This window comes from Hordeum vulgare, chromosome 4H, assembly GCF_904849725.1.
Source record: "Hordeum vulgare subsp. vulgare chromosome 4H, MorexV3_pseudomolecules_assembly, whole genome shotgun sequence".
Classification (NCBI taxonomy): Eukaryota; Viridiplantae; Streptophyta; class Magnoliopsida; order Poales; family Poaceae; genus Hordeum; species Hordeum vulgare.
Window position 1 is genome coordinate 180,066,007 of NC_058521.1, and position 20,346 is coordinate 180,086,352.

The following is a 20,346-nucleotide window of genomic DNA, read 5'->3' on the forward strand; positions in this document are numbered from 1 at the left end:
GAAGCATAGGGGACGGAGCGCATATGCTCTCTATCTTCATCAGTTGCTGGGCACTGAGTCTTACTCAATCTCGTACCTTGTAAAACTGGCAAGAACCCTTTCTTGGACTGTTCCATTTTGAACCTCTTCAAAACTTTATCAAGGTATGTGCTTTGTGAAAGTCCTATCAGGCGTTTTGATCTATCCCTATAGATCTTAATGCCTAGAATGTAAGCAGCTTCTCCTAGGTCTTTCATAGAGAAACTTTTATTCAAGTAATCCTTTGTGCTCTCCAAAAACTCCACGTTGTTTCCAATCAGCAATATGTCATCCACATATAATATTAGAAACGCCATAGAGCTCCCACTCACTTTCTTGTAAATACAAGATTCTCCAACCACTTGTATAAACCCAAATGCTTTGATCACCTCATCAAAACGTTTGTTCCAACTCCGAGATGCTTGCACCAGTCCATAAATGGATCGCTGGAGCTTGCACACCTTGTTAGCATTCTTAGGATCGACAAAACCTTCGGGTTGCATCATATACAATTCTTCCCTAAGGAAACCGTTAAGGAACGCCGTTTTGACATCCATCTGCCAGATTTCATAATCGAAAAATGCAGCTATTGCTAACATGATTCTGACAGACTTAAGCATCACTACGGGTGAGAATGTCTCATCGTAGTCAACTCCTTGAACTTGTGAAAAACCCTTTGCCACAAGTCGAGCTTTATAAACGGTCACATTGCCGTCAGCGTCCGTCTTCCTCTTAAAGATCCATTTGTTCTGAATAGCCTTGCGGCCCTCAGGCAGCACCTCCAAAGTTCACACTTTGTTCTCATACATGGATCCTATCTCGGACTTCATGGCTTCTAGCCATTTGTTGGAATCTGAGCCCACCATTGCTTCTTCATACTTTGCAGGCCCATTGTTGTCTAACAACATGATTGACAAGACGGGATTACCGTACCACTCTGGAGCAGCACGTGGTCTCGTCGACCTGCGTGGTTCGACAGAAACTTGAACCGGAGTTTCATGATCATCATCATTAACTTCCTCCTCAACCGGCGTCGCAACGACGGAGGTTTCCCCTTGCCATGCGCCACCATCCAGAGGGATGAGAGGTTCGACAACCTCGTCAAGTTCTATCTTCCTCCTACTCAATTCTCTCTCGAGAAACTCCTTCTCGAGAAAAGCTCCGTTTTTAGCAACAAACACTTTGCCCTCGGATTTGAGATATAAGGTGTACCCAACTGTCTCTTTTGGGTAACCTATGAAGACGCACTTTTCCGCTTTGGGTTCCAGCTTTTCAGGCTGAAGCTTTTTGACATAAGCATCACATCCCCAAACTTTAAGAAACAACAACTTTGGCCTTTTGCCATACCACAGTTCGTATGGTGTCGTCTCAACGGATTTTGATGGTGCCCTATTTAAAGTGAATGCAGTTGTTTCTAATGCATAACCCCAAAACGATAACGGCAAATCGGTAAGAGACATCATAGATCGCACCATCTCTAATAAAGTACGATTACGACGTTCGGACACACCATTACGCTGTGGTGTTCCAGGCGGTGTCAACTGTGAAACAATTCCACATTGTCGCTGGTTGTGGTGTTGTCAGCGTAGCAGGCACCGGAGTCGATGTAGTTTTGGGGGCTGGGGTAGACGTGCTCGGCAAAGTGGAGTTGCTTGCTCCCCCGGCTTCCTTGAAGTGGACGTACTCGACAATGAAGTCATCATACATCGGTGTCGAGCCGTCGTCCACCGCCTTGTCCCATTTCCACCCTCGCCCTTGTTGAACACGACGTCTCGCGCCGTGCGCACACGCTGTGTCTTTGGGTCAAGGATGCAGTAGGCCTTTGAGCCCTCCGCGTAGCCGATGAAGACTCCCGGTGTACTCCTGTCGTCGAGCTTGCCGATGTGGCCGAGCTCCTTGGCGAACGCAAGGCAGCCAAAGACCCGAAAGTGGGAGACCGCCAGCTTCCGCCCATGCCAGGCCTCGTAGGGCGTCCTACCGTCGAGTGCCTTAGTAGGCGAGCGGTTGAGGATGTAGACGGCCGTTAGCACCGCCTCTCCCCAGAAAACAGCCGGCATCCCTCTCTGCTTGAGGAGAGCCCGAGCCATCCCCACAACCATCTGGTTGCGCCGCTCGACGACGCCGTTTTGCTGCGGGTTGTACGGCGCGGAGTACTGGTGCTGGATGCCCTCATCAGCGCAGTATGACGCGGAATTCAGCCGCCGTAAATTCGCCGCCGTTGTCAGTGCGCAACACACGCAGTTTGCGGCCGCTCTGCGCCTCCACAGCAACATGCGCGCGCCTGATGGCGTCTGCCGCCTCTCCCTTACTGCCGAGGACCATCACCCACATGTAGCGAGAGAGATCGTCGACGAGAAGCAGGAAGTAGCGTCGACCTCCTGGTGTGGCTGGCGTCACCGGGCCACACAGATCTCCGTGCACGAGCTCCAGCCTCTCCTTGGCCCGAAAACTCGCCTGCTGGGGAAAGGGGAGTCGTCTCTGCTTCGTCAGCACGCAGATATCGCAGAACTGCTCCACATGGTCGAGGCATGGCAGGCCTCGCACCATCTCCTTGGCACTTAGACGCTCCAGGGCCTTAAAATGAAGGTGCCCAAAGCGCTCATGCCATTGCCATGCCTCGTCGTCCCGACGGATAGCGAGACAGACCGGCTATGCCACCTGCACGTCAAGGACGTAGAGTCGATTTTCACCTCTGGGTACCTTGGCGAGAAGGCGACGCTGGCGATCCCAGATGTGTAGGACCCCATGCTCAATCAGCACGCGTGAGCCGTTCTCATCCAGCTGTCCCATGCTGATGATGGAGTTCCTTAGCGCGGGGATGTAGTAGACACCGGTGAGCAGCCGGTGCTCTCCCGTCTTGGTGGTGAAGATGACGGAGCCGACGCCCTTAATTTCCACAGTGGAGGCATCCCCAAACTTGACGGAGCCTCGCGCGTTAGAGTCGAGCTCGGCGAAGAATTCCCTTCGATCGGTCATGTGGTGGGTGGTGCCGGTATCGAGGTACCACCCCGCAGTCTTGTCCTTCCCGGAGCCATTGCCGAGAAGAGCGTGTGCTTTTGGCTCGTCGAGGTGGAGGAGAGCCTTTGCGACTGGTGTCGCTGAAGGTAGCTCGATGCTTGCATGCGCCATGAACAGAGCCGTCTCCTCCTCCTCCGCCTGTGCGACGTGAGACTTGCCTTGTCGTGCTTGTCGACACTCATTGGCCCAATGGCTAAGCCGGCCACAGTTGTGGCAACTATTGTCCTGTGCCGGCTTGGGCTTGCCAGCGGCGCCGTCCTTGGCGCCTCCGCGGGCGTCACCTTCGGCACGTCCTTGTGGATTGCCCGGGGGGCCTCTTCACGCCTTGCGCTGCTTGCCGCGCTTGCGGCCGCCCGTCGTGGAAGAAGGCTCTCCCTTCTTCCTGTCACCAAGGCTGGCATCCCGCCGGTGGTGATGGGCCCCGAGGGAGGCTGTGGTTCGTCTATGTCAACGACCTTGAGGCGACCTATCGCCTCCTAGATCGTCATCGTGGAGAGGTCCAGCAAAGACTCGATCGAGCGAGCCATCTGCTTGTACTTCTTAGGAATGCACCGGAAAAGCTTCTCGACAGCTCTCTCCTCGGTGTAGGTGGCATCGCCGAACTTCACCATCTTCTGCAGCAGAGTGTTGAGACGGAGAGAAAAGTCATCAACGTCCTCACCTGGCTTGAAGGCCAGGCTCTCCCATTCCTTACGAAGTGCCTGCAGTGTGGACTTGCGAGCACGGTCGCTGCCGATGCGTGTCGCGGCGATGGCGTCCCAAGCCTCCTTGGCTGTCCGCTTGTTGGAAAGCGAGAACTGCATCTCGGGCGGGACTGAGGCGATGAGGGCGTCCAGCGCCTGTCGATCCTCTTGGTGGTTGATGTTGCTGTCCTGGACTGCCTCCCACAGACGCCGCACCTGGAGCCTGATCTTCATGATCGCAGCCCACTCGACGTAGTTGATCTTAGTGAGGGTAGGCCACCCAACACTGGGACCAACATCCCTGACCACAGTCCGGACCTCGTAGAGGCCGCAGTCCTAGTCGTTGCAGCCGCCGTCACCGTGCGCACCTCCACCTAGAGCGCGGGCGTGCTCAGCTGCCCACTGTGCCGTCCGCTCTTGCGCCACTTTGGCGCGGTCTGCATCGGCGCCGTCGTCCGCAGGCGCGGAGCCGTTGGAGTTGCCGGAGCCGCCGCAGAGTGCCTTGACATCCGTCGTAGCCTCACGTGCTGCCTCCGCTGCTGCTGCTGCTTCTACCTCCGCCCTGGCTGCTTCTACCTCCGCTCTGACTGCTGCCAGCTCCGCTGCAGCCAACCTCGACACCCTTGCTGCCGCAGCAGCTGCTGCTACAGCTGCTTGCTCACGCCCCTCTACCACGATACGCTCGGCCTCCTGGCGGCGCCGTATGCTCGAGGTAGCCGTGTGCTGAGAGCGACCTGCAGACATGGCTCGCTGCAGGGGGGTTGTTGCGTGAAGAGGAGGTTGTTGCTGACGAGCTGTTGCTCGACAGTCCGGAGGGAGGGAGGTAACCAGGGGCAGTCGGAGCAGCTGCTGCTACCGGCTTAGGCTGCTCAGCTCCCGGTGAGAGAGGTGAGCAGGAAATGGTCAGGGTACAAGATAACGAGGCTCTGATACCACTTGCTAGACCTTTCAGCCTGAGCATTGATAGTTGTGGATGACACTAGGAGAGTTGGGACAATTTTCGTTGGTTTATTTCTCACACAATGCCATGCCAACCTGAGGGGTTGGGGATACATATTTATAGGCTGCTAGCCAGCCAAGCATATACTAAGATGCTAGTCTAAGATGCTATCCTAACTACCAGTCCTTGATGGTCAAGGATTCTATCCTAACAGCCACAAGGACCATGTGCTGCAGCCCCACAAAGACCCTAGTACATAGTGCCAACTGAAAATTCACAAGGAAATCGTTTCTTGACAACAAATTGCTTCATTCTGGATTGAGCTTTCTGTAAATTGTCCTTGAGCAATTGGGCACCCAGTTATCTGTTCTGTGTTAATTCAGCACTGTCCATAGATATAAATTCAGGCAGACTGGTTTCAGCTATAAGAGGTGGAGGAAATCCATATAGGCCTTGGAATGGAGACATTTTAATGAAGTATGGAAGGAAGTATTGTACCACCATTCAGCTAAAGCTAGCCAGGAGTGCCACTTCTTGGAGTTTTAAAAGCTATGCATCTCAAGTAAGATCCTAAACATCGGTTAACCCTTTCAGTTTGCCCATCGTTTTGTGGGTGGTAGGAGGTGCTCATGTGTAGCTTCACTCCCAACTGCTTGAATAATGCTTGCCACAGATTACTGGTAAAAATTGTGTCTCTGACAGTTCCTGTTCCCATAACAGCATGCATGGAGATCTGGAGAATTTCATCTTCTTGTTATTTCTGGAACTCCATTAGATCCTCCTCACTTTCAATTATATAAATCAAATCAGGATTTTCAGTAGGTGTAGCTTGCATTGCTTGTATCATGTTTTACTGAGTTAATTTGCAAACTTGTCTGTGACCAGGTGCCCATACTTCTTTGCACCTCCAACAAACTCCTTTCTGTCTGGCTTCCTGAATTACAGCTTGATTTGGAGCCAGATTTGTATTAGCTGTTGCTGGTTTTTGTATGTCAAAATTGACCTGCCTTTTTACTGCAAAAGGAGCAAAAGGTGCCTTCTTTGATGGTACTGCAACTTCCATTCTTCTGGCTAGCCACATGGCTGTCTGCAGACCTTTAGGTTTGTGACACTCTAGGTGAGCCTTTATATAATCAGATAGGCCTGAGATGGAACTGGTGACAAAATAATCCTCAGGTAAGGAAGGAGTGTCTCTACTCAGCATGTTAAGCAGTTTTTGAAACAGCTGAATGTATTGTGTTACTGTCCCAGTTTGAGTTAGAGCATGGAACAGTTTGACATTTTCAGTTACTGATGTTACTGAAAATCTGTCTCCCAAGTGCCTGCAAAACCTGTGCCAAGGCAGGGTCTGGGTGTTATATCCAGTGCCTCTCCACCATTGTACAGCTTCTCCTTTGAGATATGATACTGCAAATGCAGTCCTCTGTTCCAGTGGAGTTCTTGCATTGTCAAAATATTGTTCAATTGTTTGTATCCAGTGATCAGCATCATCACCTTCAAACTCTCGAATGTTATATTTGGCCGGTTTGACAATTGCAACATGTCTTTTGTCGTTTGGATTGAGAGTGGAGCTCTTGTGTTGTTTCAATCCGGGGTCGAAAGCCTCATCTTCAGAGTAGTAGTGACCCTGGTCCTGTCGCTGTACCTGCTGGTTCCCTGACTATTGGTAGCCATAGTTGGGATGTCTGTAAGGAATGCGGTGAGCTTGCTCTACCTGGTGGATCAAGTACCACTGTTGTTACCTGGCCCTGCTGTTTGTTCAAGTGCACATCCTGATTGATGCTTCCTTGGCCTGGGGATACAGCTATCTGACGAGTGGTGTTGGGGTTTTCAGCTGTTGTAGGTAAGACTGGCGCAATGTTTTCAACTCGTTGCTTCCCTAACAGTGGCTGTTCAGCGAAGAAACGGTCAAAGCTTGACTGTATTTTGCTAAAACTGCCCTAAAGTGTTGCAAAATTCTTGTTGACTGATGCTGCAAACTCAACGAACTCTTGCTTATCTACGGCTCGTTGCTGCTGCAGAGACTGCACATCTAGCTGCAGGGACTTGAGTTCGAGCTCCATGGTGTCTGTAGACTCACTGGGACGCGCCATACAGAAAGGAATTAGCGAAAGCAGCGAACTTTCTGACCTTCCTGAAAGCAGATCGGGGTGGGTTGGGAAGGAATTTTATGATCGCCTTCAACCAGACCCAAGCACCTAGATCCTCCGCCGCCAAGCACCGTCGCCATCACCTCCTCCGAAGTGTGCCAGAAAGAGTGGGTGGTGGGATTTTAAGACCAAGGAATCGCTCCTGGCAACCACTCCCTGCACCGAACTCACACTCGAGCAGTCTACCGCCGCCTGCACCTCCGGTGTACTCCGCCGCCAAAACTGAAACAAGAGAAGGATACCGGCAAGCCGAACTCCGTTTCGTCGTTGAACCCATCATGCCGCCAAGGATGGATGGCTCTGTATATCAATTGTCACGCCCAATGCTCACAATTCAGGAAAACAGAGGGAATTCTTCATCGCTAGCCCCGCATTTGGAGGAATCTAGGTACGATTCTATTGCAAGAAAGGGGAAAGTAATATGCCAGCTCGTGGCGACTAGGGTTTAGACCCGATTACAATTCGATGTCCAACTCTCAGGGTGTCTGGGAGTTTAAATAGCTGGCGAGAAAGTAAAAGCAGCAGCGACAAGCTGTGCAAGGAACAGTGTAAAGTCGCGGTAAAAAAGGTAATTCAAAGCTGGCCGTTAGATCAAGATCCTACATCTTCCGCTTCATCTTCTAGCTCCACTTGTACCGGTTCAGCAGAAGGCTCCAGGGCGTCGAATCTTGATCGGAGGGTGCGCGAAGCTTGTCGGATGAGGAATAGCTGAATGACTTGATCTTCAGTAAAAACAGAGTGTGAGATCATAAGCTGAATGACTTGATCTTCAGTAAAAACAAAGTGTGACATCATACATCTTCATCGATATCATCATCCTTCTGCAGCATTGACCTCAAATATCAAAAGATGTCCTGCTGAGGTACCACCTTTTGATTCCAAAGTTTGTCTACACGGCTCTAACTTTCTATTAACCCCCGCCCGACTATCGTCAACTAGCACCACATCGTCCGCAAAGAGCACACACCATTGGATATCTCCTTGTACATCCCTTGTGACCTCATACATCACCAAAGCAGAAGGATCTGGCTCAAAGTTGACCCTTGGTGCGGTTCTATTTTAATTGCAAGTCATCTGTGTTGCCATCATTTGTTCTTACACTTATCATGACATTGTCATACATGTCTTTGATGAGGGTAATATATTTTGCTCGGACTTTGTGTATCTCCAAGGCCCTCTACATGACGGAATCTTGTCGAAGGCATTTTCCAAGCCAATGAACACCATATGCAGGTCCTTCTTTTGCTCCATGTATCTCTTCATAAGTTATCGTACCAAAAAATGGCTTTGATGGCCGACCACCCAAGCATGAAACCAACCAGATTTTTGGTCACACGTGTCATTCTTCTTAAGCGGTGCTCAATGAGTCTCTCCCACAGCTACATTGTATGGATAATCAGCTTAATACCACGGTATTTGTACAACTTTGAACATCCCCATTGTTCTTGAAGATTGGTACAAATAATATACCCCGCCTTCATTCTTCGAACATCTTGTCTCACCAAAATGAGGTTGAAAAGCTTAGGCTGAGTTTGGTTCAACTTCAGCCGCCAGCTTTTAGGTCCAAAAGATAAAATCTGAACCAAACATGTTTTCCATCGAAGCAGCTTTGGGGGAAGCTGCAGATTCTCTCGGTGTAATTTCGACAGCTGGTCCAATCCAACTTTCGCAGCTGCAAAACCAACCCAAATAGCTGTCCCCAGGAAGTTGGGTATTATTTACCCGTGTTTGCCACTCCGAAGTGAAGCAACCCTTCGATCTATTCTCTCCCAGCACTCCTGGCTCGCACGAACGAACAGAGCCAGCCGTCGCGGGAGCTTCTCTCCTCGGTAGGGTTCGCCGCCGCCAACTGCTGCAGCCGGACTCCGACAACCATCCAGCCACCGCCGCCGGTAGTACCACCTTCTCTCTCCTCCCTCGTCCCTCCCTCCATCCCCTTCGTTCCTCCCTCCCCCCTTCGTCTCTGTCCGGCTGGCCGGAGCATCGCCGGCTGGCCGGAGCAACGGTACCCGGCTCCGTCCTCCCCGTTCCCTACTCCCTCCTTCTCCACCATCGCCCCTCCCAACTCCCTCACAGCCCGCCCCTCCTCATCCCGTGCCGCCCAGGGTCGGCCGGCCTATGGCCCAGATCCAGCTGGAGCCCGGCCCTCCTTCACCTCCAGGGTCGATCTATTTATATATGTAATATGCAACATGAAAGTATAATTGTTGAATCCCTATATTTTAGTTGTGAATCATCTCAATCGTCATAATTTTTCTTTATAAAACGGCCGTTCTATTGCCTACCAATGTAAACAACATCATTTTACAATCAAGTCGCACATAAAGAAAATACTCACTGTCCAGGGCCATTAGAGACAATTCACAGTCAAATCTGCAGTTTCACAGTTGTTTCAGCCAAAGAGCTTTCAGCTTTTCCACAGCTGAAAGTTCAGAACAGCTTTTTCACAGCTCACAACAGCTTTTACAGAATCCGCAGCTCAACCAAACACAGCCTTAATTAGCCATAATATCTCTATGTCTCCAAGGCCTCTCCACACCTCAATGGGGATACAATATACAATCACGGGCCATCACCTTGTCTCCTTTCATCCTTTTTAAAGCCTCCCTGACCTCAAACTCTTGCATTCATCGCACAAAACATATGTCGATATCAACAAAGGAGTTGTCCAACTTAATGGCAGAGCTCTCATTCTCTCCATTGAACAATTTTTCAAAGTACTCTCGCTATCTATGCTTGATCTCCTCGTCCTCCACCAGAAGCCGATCTGCTCCGTCATTGATGCATTTGACTTGGTTGGCATCCCTCGTCTTCCTATCTCAGATCTTGGCCATCTTATGGATGTCCCTTTTGCCTTCATTCGTGTTTAAACGTTGGTAGAGATCCCCGTACGCCCGACCCCTAGCTTCACTGACAACTCGTTTCACGTTCTTCTTTGCCACCTCGTACTTCTCTATGTTGTTTGCACTATTATCTGTTAGAGTTATATTGATGATGGCCTTTGGCCTTTTCTATTCTTGCCTTTTGGCATCCTCATGTACATCATATGGTGGCTTTGGCCTCCTAGTAATTCAAGTTGCTATTCCTAACATGGTATTAGAGCTTTAGGTTCTTTTTTTCGCACGCCGCAACTCATGCACAGATCCAATTGCGTCGTCGTCGCGTTCCTCCGTTATGGTTGCGCTGCTCCACACCGTCCGATCCTCCTGCCTCGGTGTCACTGTCGTGCTTGGCTGCTGCCTTCCCCTGCGTGCAGTTTTCTCTACTGCTCTACGCTCTACCCGATCTGCAAGGATCGATCTCAATCTGACTTCGTCACCAAAGAACTCCATCATCTGCTTGTCATCTGCAAGATTGGGCTTAATCTGGACAAGGACTTCTTCTGTGATTCATGTAGCAACACGATCTGGACACAGACTCTAGCAGCGGTTTGAGCCGAAGGACCCCGCTCGGATCCCTTCAACTGCCGCCGTCGTCTCCTCAAGGTCGCCCCTCCGCTTCCGTCCAAGATCGGCCTTAGGCCGCCATCTTTGTCCCCCGGCCGCCAATTCCCGCTGCCGTCGGCGTTCACGTCTGCCGTCTGCGTCCCCCGACCGCCGGTTCCCGCTGCCGTCGGCGTCCGTGTCCGTCGGCCGTTGTCTGCATTCGCCGATTCACGCTGCCGTCCGCCGGTCACCACCCAAGATCGGTACTCACTGTTTCATCTCACACTCGCGTGAGTTTGACTGAAGGACGTGCAACGATCCATCCGGCCTGTGACGTCTGGCATGTGCTGGTTGTGGGCGGATCTCTGCCCGTTTGGCCTGCCTTTGGGTGTGTGGCTCCTAAAAAAGGCACTATGCTTACGTCACATACGCATCTCCCTCGCTGCTACTCGGTCTTTTTCGACGGTATCCCATACATGGATCCCGTCTCGCACACACGCCTTCCCTCCATGCTTGGTGCTTGCCCGTTTGGAGGTGGTGGTTGTCGCTCTACTTCGACGTCTTCTACGACATCCATCAGTGCTGCCGGCCGCTCTACATCGACTCCTTCGACAGCTGCACCACCTCATGGTGTTGGTCGTTCAGGTGTTTCTACCTTGACATATTCTGTCGTGTCCCTGTCGGCATGTGAGATTGCACAACTGAGATGCTTGCTTGATACTTGGGATTCTTCATCGACAGTTTCTGAAGGTTCTGTGACTGACTCTTCTGGCACTGAGAAACCACCTACTCATTCAGGTACATCCCCATGGATTCTTGATACTGGAGCATCTTTTCATATGAATAATGATTCTTCCACTCTGACCCCTGTTCGACCTGTCGAGTCTCCTGTTTGTGTGCTTACGGCAGATGGCACTCCACTTCATGTACCTAGTCGAGGTACTCTTAGCACTTCTTCATTTCATGTTCCCTTTGTCGCTCATGTTCCTCGACTTACCATGAACTCATATCTGGTGGTCAGATTGTTGACTCTAGTTGTAGGGTCATTCTCGACTTTGATTCGTGTTCTGTTCAGGATTGTCGCACGGGCACTCTGCTTGGTGATGGCCCTCAACGCTCTAATGGTCTCTAGGAGCATGACTGGCTTCGTCTTCCCTCCGTTGCAACTGTCGCCAGTCTCGCAGCCCTTGTTGCTGCATCTACTAGCTCTTTTCAGTAGTGGCATCATCATCTTGGGCATTTATGTGGTTCTCGTCTCTCTTCTTTGGTTCATCGTGGTGTTCTAGGGTCCGTCTCCGGTAACGCTTCGTTGGATTGTCTGGGTTGTAGGCTTGGTAAGCAGATTCAGCTACCCTACCCTCATAGTGAGTCGGTGTCCGACCATCCTTTTGATCTCGTTCACTGTGATTTTTGGGGTCCTGCTCCCTTCGCTTCAAAAGAAGGACATCGCTACTATATTATCTTTATAGATGATTTTTCTCGGTACACTTGGATCTATTTCATGTCTTCTCGTAGCGAGGTCTTATCTATATATATATAATTTGCTGCGATGGTTCATACCCAGTTTTCCACTCCTATTCGTGTTTTTCGCGTAGATTCAGCTGGTGAATATATCTCCCATGCACTGCGAGGATTTCTTGCGGAGCAGGGTACTCTTGCTCAGTTCTCTTGCCCTGGTGCTCATGCTCGGAATGGCCTGGCTGAGCATGAGCATCGTCACCTTCTCGAGACAGCGTGTGCGGTGATGATAGCCGTCTCTCTTCCACCTCACTTCTAGGCTGATGTTGTTACTACTTCCACCTATCTCATCAACATTCAGCCATCTTTCTGGACATTCTCCTGATTATTCGACGCTCCGTTTGTTTGGTTGCGTTTGCTATGTTTCGCTTGCTCCTCGAGAACGCACCAAACTAACCGTGCAGTCTGTTGAGTGTGTCTTTCATGGATACAGTGATGAGCACAAGGGCTATCGGTGTTGGGATCCTGTCAGACGCCGGATGCGTATTTCTCGGAATGTGACCTTTGATGAATCCCGTCCCTTCTACCCGCGTCCATCCTCCACGGCCTTTTCCATAGAAGACATCCCTTTTCTTACATTTCCGGATACAACTCCCTCTGTGCCTAGTATTCCTACTCGTCATCCCGCTGTTGCAAATCCAACGCCATCCTCTCCTACGGTTTCTTCTCCCCCCCTCATCGCATGACTCTCCACCATCATCACCGATACCTCCACCTTCTCCACCTTCATTACCGATACATTCCCCTTCTCCACCTTCATCACCGACACCTTCCGCTTCTCCACCTCCAGTGATTCCACCTCTTCAGTCCTTTCCTTTCCATTATACTCGTCGCTCACGTGTTGTGGACAAGTCTATCGATGCGCCCTCTACTTCTAATGTGTTGTCTTCCTCCTCTCAGCCGACTTATGGTCTTCGCTCTCGGCCTTGTCCGCACCCTGACCGATATTCTCCTTCTCGCTATGGTCTTTCGACCGCTCTTGAGCCGACTTCTTATCCAGATGCTATTGTTCATCCTGAATGACAGTTTGCGATGGCAAAGGAGATTGCTGCCCTTGAGCGCAATGGCACGTGCTACCTGGTTTCTCTTACTCCCCGTGTTCGTCCCATCACTTGTAAGTGGGTCTATAAAATTAAGACTCGCTCTGATGGTTCTCTTGAGCGTTATAAAGCTCGTCTTGTGGCTCGTGGCTTTCAGGAGGAGCATGGTCGTGATTACAATGAGACTTTTGCTCCTATGGCCCATATGACCACTATCCGCACACTTCTCGATGTTGCCCACGTAGCATCCAAATAGGCCTAAAGCTATAAAGAACTGGAGCGAGGAAAGAATAGACGGTGAGAGATCGTGCCCCGAAGATATCGGAGAACACGAAGGAGGTGACTATAGTGAACCGAGGTGGGAGCGGAGACAAAATGACTCAAAATATGAACCGGATAAGAGATATCCGGACGAGTGACAGCTAGATAGACAAGACTGCCAACAAGATGACGATAACACGTCGGATCAGGCAGGGGGTCACCATCAGTATCAACAATTCGCTCGTCAGTAAGAGCAACACGAGCAAGAAGATCCTGGATATGCTTTTCCTGGGATATAAAAAAGCCATTGGAGGTAGAAGAGACTTCAATCCCAAGAAAGTAGCGAAGAGGTCCAAGATTGGACATAAGAAACTGCTCACTAAGACGGGCCTTTACAAAGGCAATATACTCGGGGTCGTCACCAGTAATGATCATGTCATCAACATAGAGGAGAAGAGTCCGAACACGAGGAGGAAGGTGGACAAACAATGCCGGATCATGAGCACTTGCTGAAAAACCAGCGACGGTCACCACAGAGGCAAAACGCTCAAACCATGCGCGGGGGCTTGCTTAAGGCCATAGAGAGAGCGATGAAGACGACATACCATGCCATCAGAAACAGAATACCCAGGTGGTGGCTGCATGTACACCTCCTCACACAGCTCACCATTAAGAAAGGCATTCTTAACACCAAGCTGAGATACAGACCAGTGGCGTGCAGAGGCCACGGCAAGATGTGTACGAATAGTGGTCATATGGGCCACAGGAGCAAAAGTCTCGTCGTAATCACGACCATGCTCCTGCTGAAAGCCACGAGCCACAAGACGAGCTTTGTAACGCTCAAGAGAACCATCAGAGCGAGTCTTAACCTTGTAGACCCACTTACAAGTGATGGGACGGACACCGGAAGGAAGATAAACAAGATCCCATGTACCATTGCGTTCAAGAGCAACTATCTCTTCCGCCATCGCAAACTGCCATTCAGGATGAACAACAGCCTCACGAGTCACGATAAAAATTCGGCTCAAGAACAACAGCACCAGATGTGGAAAATCCAAGGCGATCAAGAGGCGGACGAGAACGAGGACGCAAGCCATAGGTAGGCTGAGATGAGGAGGACGACACATCCGCAAAGGCATCCACATTACGTGAACGACGAGTGAAATAGTAAGGAAAAGATGGAAGAATACAAGGAGGAATCGCCAAGGTAGAATCAGGGAGTGGAGACAAAGAAGTCATCGAAGATGAAGGTTCAGAATCCGGTGACAAGCTAGGTGAGGAAACCGTGGGAGGTGGTGGCAGCAAATCGGCAAAAGGTGGAGAAGTAGAGGTAGCGGAACGAATAGACAAAGCCTCGATGGGGGTGATAGGTGTGTCAGGAAAAGTGAGGAAAGAGATATCTTCCACTGAAAAGGTCGAGGAAGATGGGCGCGGGTAGAAGGGACGAGACTCACCAAAAGTCACGTCCCGAGAAATACGCATCCGACGACCGATAGGATCCCAACAACGATAGCTCTTATGCTCATCACTATAGCCTAAGAAGACACACTCAACGGACTGAGCGGATAGTTTGGTGCGTTCACGAGGGGCAAGAAGAACATAGCAAACACAACCAAACAAACGAAGCGCCGAGTAATCGGGAGAACGGTCAAAGAGGCGCTCGAAAGGAACGCCACCCTACAAGGCAGTGGACGGCTGAAGGTTGATGAGATACATGGAAGTGGAGACAGCCTCAGCCTAAAAGTGAGCCGGAAGAGAGGCAGCGATCATCATCGCACGAGCCGTCTCAAGAAGGGGACGATGCTTGCGATCAGCCACACCATTCTAATGAGCACCAGGACAAGAGAACTGAGCAAGTGTACCCTGCTCAGCGAGAAATCCACGCAATATCTTGGAGATATACTCTCCAGCAGAGTCAGCCCAGAACACAAAATAGGCATAGAGAACTGAGTGTGAACCATGGCAGCAAAACGCTTATAGATAGATATAAGACCTCACTACGAGAAGACATGAAATAGATCCACGTGTGTCGAGAGAAATCATCTATAAAGATAATATAGTAGTGATGGCCTCCCTTCAAGGCAAAGGGAGCTGGACCCCAAACATCAGAGTGAACAAGGTCAAAAGGACGTTGAGACACAATCTCGCTATGAGGATAAGGTAACTGAACCTGTTTACCAAGCCAGCAACCCTGACAGTCTAAAGATACACCATCGGAGACGGATCCAAAAAGACCACGTCGAACTAAGGATGAGAGACGAGAGCCACATAAATGACCCAGACGATGATGCCACTGCTGAAAAGAGCTGGTAGACAAGGCAACAGAGGTGGAGAGACTGGCTGCGGTGGCAGCGGATGGAAGGTGAAGCCAGTCAAACTCCCAGAGACCCTGGGAGTCACGGCGTCGGGGGCCAGCACCAAGAAGAGCACCAGTGTGACGGTCCAGAACTGAACATGAGTCAAAGTCAAGAATAACCCGACAACCAGAGTCAACAATCTGACCACCAGAAATGAGCTGCCTGGTAAGCCAAGGAACATGAGCAACATCGGGCACATGAAAAGATGAAGTGCTAAGAGTGCCTCGGCCAGTAACCATGAGAGAAGTACCATCGACAGTAAGAACATGAACAGGAGAATCAAGAGGTCGAGTATATGACAGAGTTGATGAATCATGAGTCATATGAAAAGATGCTCAAGAATCCACGGAGATGTACCTGCTTGTGTAGAAGGTGGTCTCACAATGCCAGAAGAGTCCGTATCAGAACCAACAGAACATGTCGATGAAGAACCAAAAGATGGAGCTAGCAGACATCGAAATCGCCCAATCTCCTACTCAGCCAGGGGTGCAACTGAAGATGTCGATGTAGACGCACCCGACAATAGAGAGTCGGAGGCAATCAGCAGGGCGCAAAGTCACGCAATCTCGTCCTCGGTGAAGTACACTGCTGAAGTAGATGGCGTAGTGGCACGAGGAGAGAAGCGACCACCACCACCTGTGGAAGCCGCTAAGTATGGCGGTGTAGCATGACCAGTATCGTCGGCAAAGGCCGATGGAGAAGACGAGGCCGTGTGCAGACAAGCACCAAGCGCCAAGGGCAGACGCGTGGACGAAGCGCAGTCCATGGAGTCATAGGCACCACGACAACCGATGAAAGTCGAGAGAGGTGTCGGGGAAGAGCGGCATGCACCGATGAAAGTCGCGAGAGTAGTCGATGTAGCGCGACAATCACCATATATGGAACTCGCAGGAGGAGCAGCATAAGAGCTACCAGCACAGCCGTCAGGAGTCACCGGGAAGCAAGGACTGCAACATTACACGTTGGCATAGACATTTTTTTTTCTTTTATTTTTTTTTATTTTTTTTCCTTTTTTTACCAAAGGAACTCGGTCAACGAAAAGCAGACCAGGACCAAGCCTGCGATCTAGCAGAAACACCTGCTCGTGCGGGCAGGGCGGAATCTGGAACCGCCTCGATCTGCTGTGTGGGAATCCAGAACCCGGCCTGGAGGTTGCTCTGCTCGATGTGGAACCCATCCTGGAGGCTGCTCGATCTGGAACCACCTGGCCTGGAGGGACGGCGGAGTGCTGCAGCAGCAGTAGTGAGATCCGGCGAGATCGACAGCTGCGGCGGAGGACCAATGCGGGCCTGGGGGCGGCGGAGGAACGGCGAGGGAAGCCTGTCGTGGCTGCGCCGACTGGACGGAGCTGGAGGAGGAGTTGTCGACGGGGGCGTTGGTGCAGTTGCTGCTCGAGTCCACAACCTTGGTCCGGTGACGATGACGGGAGCCAGCACGGGGAGGCTGGCGACGGGATCCAGCAAGGACTGGATTAGGGAGAGGAGGAGTCGGCCCAGTCCTGCGATCCACACGACAGAAGGGTGGCGACGAGCGACGGCCACGGAGGAGAGTGGCGGCGCGGAGCATATCAACAGCATGAGTTGCGACGTGCAAAAAAATTGACCTAGCTCTAATACCATGTTAGAAAATATGCAACTCGTATTTCCAGGAGGCCATAGCCCAGTATATATACATGTGTAGGTGTGTAATATGCAGAAAATCCCTCATACAATAGGGTAAATACGAAAGGTTACATGGCTACATATATAGTACTCTAACACTACTTTCCTTGGTCACCTGAGACTCCTTTCTTTAAAGCCACCTTCCGTACGCAGGTCGCCATCTTCATCCACATATTGTTTGCATCACCTCCTTCCTCCCAAGAGACTTCCTTAATAACCCTCTCCTTGAAATCCTTGAGCTTCCACCACTTTGTTCTAGTGACTTTGTGCGCTTATCCCGCTGCACACGAATCCGAAACTGGAAGTAAGCCACCACAAGCTTATGTTGAGGAACAATTCTCTCCCCACATATCACCTTACAATCTAGGCAAGCACGCATGTCTTCTCTTCTCAAGAGGGCGGAATCGATCTGGCTAAAGCATTAATCACTGCTAAAACTCACTAGATGGGATTCTCTCTTTCTGAACGTGTTAGCTATGATCATGTCATGGAGCTTAAGACATCCTCTCATTGATTCTTGCAGCCATAACCAAAGCCACCATGCATCCTTAAAAACATGTGTTAGACGCACTGGCATGGCCAGTGAGGTCTACTCTTGTCAAGAGGTTGTCGCTAATACGTACACTCCTAACCATGTCCTCTGTGCCTTCCTAGAACTCCCTATTGGTGCTCTCAGTGTGGCCTATTTGTGGGGCATACACGCTGATTGCACTGAGAACTAAGTCCTCGACGATCAGCTTGACTAGGATAATCTAGTTCCCTTGCCTCTTGAGCGGTCCCTTGCCTCCTGGCGTCTACCACTCCATACTTGTAGTTGTTCCCGTGTACCACAGCTTGAAGCTAGTGTCATCCACCTCCTTTGCCTTATGTCCCTTCCATTTGGTTTGTTGGACACATAGGATATCAACACGTCTCCTAACGAATGCATCAACTAACTCTCATAACTTACCCGTCACGGACCTTACATTCCAACAACCTAAGCGGATTCTACTTGGCTTGGCTAGCTTCCTTACCCTTCGCACTCGTCGAGTCAAATGCGAAGACCCTTTCTCGTTTTCACTACACCATACGTCGCTATAGCGCGTTACTATACAACGACCCGAACCTTGATCAAGATACGGCACGCCACCAAGGGGTGGATGGCCCGGCCCTCCCATTTAATACCACACTCGGGTTCCGATATGGCGCGCCACTAGAAGTGTTATGCCTCAACTATGTTCTTCTGAAGTTAGAATTTAGAATATACGAAATAAATACTTGGGCACATGCACAATTTAAAAAGTTTAAATAGTATCTAAGATGATGGTTTAGCTAGGAATTTGATCCAAGGATTAGGAAGAGTATATCTTACAAAGATTATGATGAATGTAAGAAGAAAAAGGATAGTCATTTAATTAGCTATCTTCAGAAATTTATGTTTACTCCACCAAAATTACATGGTGCTATTCCTAACTAATGTAAATGTGTTTTCCTAGAGTTAACCAATGCAAATGTTAGAACTACAAGCAATTATGTCAACACACCTGGAAATGGGACCAAACCATTTTGGCACTTTAGCTTGGAAATCTCCACCAAGTCGAACCAGGGTAACGTATGATTCAACATCTTTGAGCATGTACTCTATATGACTCATGCCATGAGGCCTTTGGTCCATATTCCTGGAAGACCTGACCTTGCCCCCTAACAGTTGACCATAAAGACTCTTAGGTTTCTTCTTCAAGCATGGCGGACAATACCATTCATCAGCTGGTATCTCCTCGGTACAAGGGGTGCAACAAGGCAAATGGAATGCTGCTTCACAAGAATCGCTTATAAACATCTTTAGTGGAACATCCAAGCTTCCACAAGTATTGCATGTCACCAAGTGGTTGGCATTACAACCACTGGATTCCTCTGAAATGATTCTAGTTTTTGACTCAGTTATGAGTCCATCTTTTCTCAATATAGCAATGCATAGATCCCTTGCTGATGTGAGCTCTGTTATCGGTTCTGTAGGGTGTATATTTGATGAGGACCATTCAGACACATCCTTTTTGTCTAGTATCATGGAAGATGGTGGCATACTTGACACTGAACATCTTTCGTTCCCACCAGAATTTGGCTCCAATGAAACTCCAGCAGGCTCTTCAAGCTCTAGGACAGGTCCTATCTTACTTGCTATCAAATTTGAAAATACTGGATATGAGGGATTAATAACAGGGAGCAGTAGTGAAGAGTGATCTTCAGATGTAGTGCAACTTTGAATTGTCAGTTCTTTAACTTCATCTGCTACAAGGGAATTTGAATCTTGATCCATCTTTCTCCTTTTATAAACATTGCCATCCTTATTTTCTGCAGATATTGAGCACATTCTGTTGATAGCCAGTTAACTAATATAACTTGCGGACAAAAAGGGTGTTCTGTTAAGGATAGACTGCACTCACCATTTTCATTTAAAGATAGTTCTCTATGACTATTTGAAGGGCACTCGCTCCATTTTGGAGTCATCTGTTAACCAAATACAACCATATGCAGCATAAATTTGGATGCCAAATATATATACACTGGAATTAAGAAGAAAATACATACTTAAGTAGCCATATATAAGAAGTCATGAGATTATACTGGTCTAATGCAGGTATGCTTAAAAAGCTGACCCTCGAATCTGATGTAGTTCTATCTTCCGATTCCAGTGAATAGCCTCGATCATGAATTAAAAAAATCAAATAACTGGTGAGGTCACAACTCTATGTAAGTGAGGTCCAGAAAGTCAGAACTACATCTAATAAGATTGAACTTAACCAGCAAATCTATGAGGCATGCAGATAGGTCCCTCAAATCTGTTTTCTGGTCTCATCTCCAAATTTGGTTAATTTCAATTTCTAAGGCCACCACTATTAGTTCCCTCATTGCCTGTCCAGTCGTCCTCTCTCCGTTAATACTTGACTTTGCTTTCTTACCAACTAATGCTAAGTGCACATGCAGACATGCATGTATGGTTTCTCACTAATTAATGTATCTCAAAGCAAAGGCTGCGGCGAGGGACCTCGGTGTGCGAGTCTGGCTATGGAGACTTGAGACATCTCTGCATAGGACCTAGCAAAACGACAGGCCACGGGGGCCTCGAAGCCAACAAAGGAAGGGTTGGACTCCATCCAGCCGGCCTCGCGGGGTAGACCTCCACCGGAAGCGGCCCTGCAGGCCACATAAGGGGGGAGGCGCAGAGCGGCTTGACCTGAGTACCTGAGTGGCAGCGGCCATTGAGATTGGGTGGAGGCCAGGGCCGTAGTGGTTGC

General features: G+C 49.7%; 1 pseudogene; it reads right to left on the reverse strand.

The window, feature by feature from the left end:
- Positions 1-17,000: 17,000 nt before the first annotated feature.
- On the reverse strand, positions 17,001-19,645 carry LOC123448342 (annotated as a pseudogene).
- Between the last annotated feature and the right edge of the window lie 701 nt (positions 19,646-20,346).